Source organism: Schistocerca serialis, unplaced genomic scaffold, assembly GCF_023864345.2.
Source record: "Schistocerca serialis cubense isolate TAMUIC-IGC-003099 unplaced genomic scaffold, iqSchSeri2.2 HiC_scaffold_344, whole genome shotgun sequence".
Classification (NCBI taxonomy): domain Eukaryota; kingdom Metazoa; phylum Arthropoda; class Insecta; order Orthoptera; family Acrididae; genus Schistocerca; species Schistocerca serialis.
Window position 1 is genome coordinate 22,501 of NW_026047916.1, and position 5,000 is coordinate 27,500.

Here is a 5,000-nt window from a genome sequence, read left to right on the forward strand (position 1 = left end):
ATCTATGAAAATACGGCGAAACCACATGCAATACCTCCATCTATGCGAATCTGACAACACTACGTCCGCCATGTCGAGCGCACCGCAAAACATACCGCCATCTGTAGGTCTCCCGCAACATGACCTCCTGCAACGACGATACCGTCATCTATGAGACGCCAAGCCGACTAAGACAGCCATGGGCCCACAGTGCCCTTCTTTCGACCCCACCCACAAAGCCTGCATCCTCTGTCGACAACAGCACCCCAACGCCAGCGCCTCTGCCGCACGAAGTCGTGGACCGGCAATCACTCCACCTGCACCCGTCCGTGCCCCACCCCAACCGCCCAACTCGCAACTCCAGCGGATGAACGGCGGACTTTGCTCGCACTCGCAATGTGCAATCCACCCCTATAACGTGCGTTTCATGAAGAGTTATGTCCAATATGCGACATTCCCGCTGTCCATATACATGAGCTGCGAGCTGTACCACGTACGAGCTACAGACGCGATCGCGTTGCTCTCTGTACGAATGCAGATGCTCAGCGGCAGCTAGGAGGCGCTCCATCCATGTCGGTACCGGTGAGCGTTGCACTCGCAGTCGCAAAAACGTACGGCAAGTATATTACTCGGAAGAGTCAATGACAGTCCAAGCCCCCCCTGCGTGGGAAGAGTCTTTCTAGGCCATGACCCACCAGAAGGGCGCAGCGTCCCCCACCCCAGACATGTGACGTCACACTATCGGTATTGACGACTAGACTGATTCCTTATAATCATTTGCCATACACCGGTGGAAGCTGCCGAGACGAGTAACTACATGGCGGCCTCGCCGTGTCACTAATGTACAGAGATACAACAGTTTCGACTGGAACCGGATGAAACGTATACACGGCGCTGATTAGTAATAGATAGAGCCATCAAAATACAGATAATGTATACAACTGTCCGTATACATGCTGAAAGACTCTGCTCACAATCACAACCACACGTCAGCCAGACACTCTTATCACGCACTACTCTCTGCCTGTAACAGGCACAGAGACAATATGTAAGCACCAGCATGGAACAACACCCAGTGCATCCTCTCCGCCACATTAGACAATCCACACTATCATAACCAGACCGGGAGGTCCACTCACAAAACAGAATATCCCACCCTTCCGACAACCACCATTGCTCAGCTAAGCCACCAACACCCACACACGTCCTACACAGGGGTACACCCAACATCACAATACTGCCTCCTGTCACAGCACACAAACAATGGCAGGAATGAAAGACACAGGTCTGCCACAAGCATGGAATCAGAGCGCCGCCTGTCATGAGCCAAAGGTGCATCCTGACGTGGCAAATCAGATGATGCCGCAGGCATCCACTTACTATAATCACAATCAACAAACCGGCCGCCGCCGCCGCCGCCCCCCCCCCCCCCCCCCCCCCAATACACCTTTCCTTACAACAATGTGTACCTTAACCTAACCCATATTGCGCCTTAACCTAACCCATATTGCGCCTTAACCTAACCCATATTGCGCCTTAACCTAACCCATATTGCGCCTTAACCTAACCCATATTGCGCCTTAACCTAACCCATATTGCGCCTTAACCTAACCCATATTGCGCCTTAACCTAACCCATATTGCGCCTTAACCTAACCCATATTGCGCCTTAACCTAACCCATATTGCGCCTTAACCTAACCCATATTGCGCCTTAACCTAACCCATATTGCGCCTTAACCTAACCCATATTGCGCCTTAACCTAACCCATATTGCGCCTTAACCTAACCCATATTGCGCCTTAACCTAACCTATATTGTCCCTTAACCTAACCCATATTGTCGCTTAACCTAACCTATATTGCGCCTTAACCTAACCCATATTGCGCCTTAACCTAACCCATATTGTCCCTTAACCTAACCCATATTGTCCCTTAACCTAACCTATATTGTCCCTTAACCTAACCTATATTGTCCCTTAACCTAACCCATATTGTCCCTTAACCTAACCTATATTGTCCCTTAACCTAACCTATATTGTCCCTTAACCTAACCTATATTGTCCCTTAACCTAACCTATATTGTCCCTTAACCTAACCTATATTGTCCCTTAACCTAACCTATATTGTCCCTTAACCTAACCTATATTGTCCCTTAACCTAACCCATATTGTCCCTTAACCTAACCGATATTGTCCCTTAACCTAACCTATATTGTCCCTTAACCTAACCTATATTGTCCCTTAACCTAACCTATATTGTCCCTTAACCTAACCTATATTGTCCCTTAACCTAACCTATATTGTCCCTTAACCTAACCTATATTGTCCCTTAACCTAACCTATATTGTCCCTTAACCTAACCTATATTGTCCCTTAACCTAACCTATATTGTCCCTTAACCTAACCTATATTGTCCCTTAACCTAACCTATATTGTCCCTTAACCTAACCTATATTGTCCCTTAACCTAACCCATATTGTCCCTTAACCTAACCCATATTGTCCCTTAACCTAACCCATATTGTCCCTTAACCTAACCCATATTGTCCCTTAACCTAACCTATATTGTCCCTTAACCTAACCCATATTGTCCCTTAACCTAACCCATATTGTACCGTAACCTAACCTATATTGTACCTTAACCTAACCTATATTGTACCTTAACCCAACACACGTTGGGCCTTAACCTGCTCTGTAATTGTCATACGACGCGTTAAATTAGTGTAGTGTTGCCTAACTGCAACCCCCGCAATATAGTTTGCTACTCGCACTGCCCGGTCCCCAGAGTATCGCTTCATGTTAAACACCTTGCAGCTATACACTGTAATGCGGATGGCAGCAGGACGTACATGCTCAATGCCCTTCGCAGTTGTTCATTGGCATTCGCATGGCGAAGCACAGCCTACGTTGTGGTACGGCTTGTGTCAACTGTCCGCTGATGTTGTACGTCCAAATCACACACTGTACTGCACATTGGTCCTCATGTACTGAATGATACATCGTGGTACATGTGTGACCGTACCACGACTGCGCCAACAACGGCGAACCATACGGTCCAAATATTGTGCACTCAGCTACGTGTCGTCTCCCTATAAGAGCTGGATTGAAGTATGGTATGCCGTGGATGGCGATCAGCATGAGCCGTCTGTTGATGTAGTGGCGCGTGTTGTCAGACGTAGTCGTCTCTTCTCACACACCGTGATAGCATGGTGCACTGCGTTCCACATCTGCGACATGCGACAGAGGCCGGTTGACAGTCGTTCGCGCAATGGACATCGCATACGTACGGGGGCCACCTTCCACGTGTTCGCGAAGCGTGCACATGTTGTTGCGTGTATGTGGGCAGACATAGTGTGTCGTGACACCTGACACAGGCATGCAACAATCGTTGAATTTGCAAATGGCGATGGACGTCTACGTTTGCTGGTGACGTTACGCAAATGAAGAACTGGTAAACCGTTGTGGTGCGGTTGTTCTCGCTAGAGGTGAATCAGTGATGGCGACGATCGGTTGAGCTACCAACCGGTTGTTTCAGCGATACCCACCATGCCCACGAACGTGAATGGCATGTGGGTGTGAAGCGATACGCGGCGGTGGCTGGGTGGGACCGTCCCCGGCCGGTGAGGGGGGGCCTCCCGGCGTGCTGGCCGCGCGGTGCGTGGGCGCACGCGCTACAGCCGGCTGGTGGGGGCGGCCAGTGGCAGGCGCGCCGGCCGACGGAGGCGGCAGGCGGCGCAGCTGCGCGCCGGCGCACCCTGCACGCGGCGCCGTGCGGCCAAAGTAGGTCCTCGCGGGCCCGGTGCGAAGCGCGGTGGACATCTGCAGTGTGCTGGTCCGATTGAGGACTGTGTGCGCTGAGGATGCGCCGCCGCCCGGCGCTCGGCGCCGCGACGCCGTCTGCTGCTCGGTCGCCTCTGCGGTTCTCGCAGGTGGATTGTATCGCAGCTGTGCGGACGTGTTGGCGCGTGCGCTGTGCTGGGAGAGTTCGCTTCGGCACCCAAGTGGGGCTTTTGTCCTTCTGTGGCGCTGGCGTTGGAGCTGCCGGCCACCGTAGGTGGCGCGTGTTGTCTCCCGCCGGCAATGCCACGACAGCACGCTCCCGGGCCTCTGTCGGCAGCGGCAAGCTCAGTTGGGAGCACGGGTGGTCGCACCTAAAGCGTCTACTCGCCAAACTCCGGGCGATTGCGCCCCTCTCGAACCCGACCAAGTACTTAGGACGGCGCTGCGCGCCGCCGGGACCTGAGAGGGTTTCGAGGTGTATTGTGCAGGGGAGCTCAGCCTCCTCCTGTTTGCAGAATAATTGAGCGGACGCTTGCGTGTTCGCGCGGGCCCCCGGGACACACTCCCGGGCGGCCGGCTGCTCAGCTCTAGTTGACGCAGCTCCCTGGTTGATCCTGCCAGTAGTCATATGCTTGTCTCAAAGATTAAGCCATGCATGTCTCAGTACAAGCCGCATTAAGGTGAAACCGCGAATGGCTCATTAAATCAGTTATGGTTCCTTAGATCGTACCCACGTTACTTGGATAACTGTGGTAATTCTAGAGCTAATACATGCAAACAGAGTCCCGACCAGAGATGGAAGGGACGCTTTTATTAGATCAAAACCAATCGGTCGGCTCGTCCGGTCCGTTTGCCTTGGTGACTCTGAATAACTTTGGGCTGATCGCACGGTCCTCGTACCGGCGACGCATCTTTCAAATGTCTGCCTTATCAACTGTCGATGGTAGGTTCTGCGCCTACCATGGTTGTAACGGGTAACGGGGAATCAGGGTTCGATTCCGGAGAGGGAGCCTGAGAAACGGCTACCACATCCAAGGAAGGCAGCAGGCGCGCAAATTACCCACTCCCGGCACGGGGAGGTAGTGACGAAAAATAACGATACGGGACTCATCCGAGGCCCCGTAATCGGAATGAGTACACTTTAAATCCTTTAACGAGTATCTATTGGAGGGCAAGTCTGGTGCCAGCAGCCGCGGTAATTCCAGCTCCAATAGCGTATATTAAAGTTGTTGCGGTTAAAAAG

The 5,000-nt window shown here is 52.2% G+C and overlaps 1 non-coding gene across 1 annotated transcript in view; it reads left to right on the forward strand.

Annotated features, from left to right (window-relative positions):
- The first annotated feature begins 4,358 nt into the window (after positions 1 to 4,358).
- The window catches only part of LOC126445515 (small subunit ribosomal RNA), a 1,910-nt gene continuing 1,268 nt past the window's right edge, over positions 4,359 to 5,000 (forward strand). The window contains exon 1 of the ribosomal RNA XR_007583013.1: positions 4,359 to 5,000. This exon is cut by the window's right edge and continues 1,268 nt beyond it. This is a non-coding gene — a ribosomal RNA (small subunit ribosomal RNA).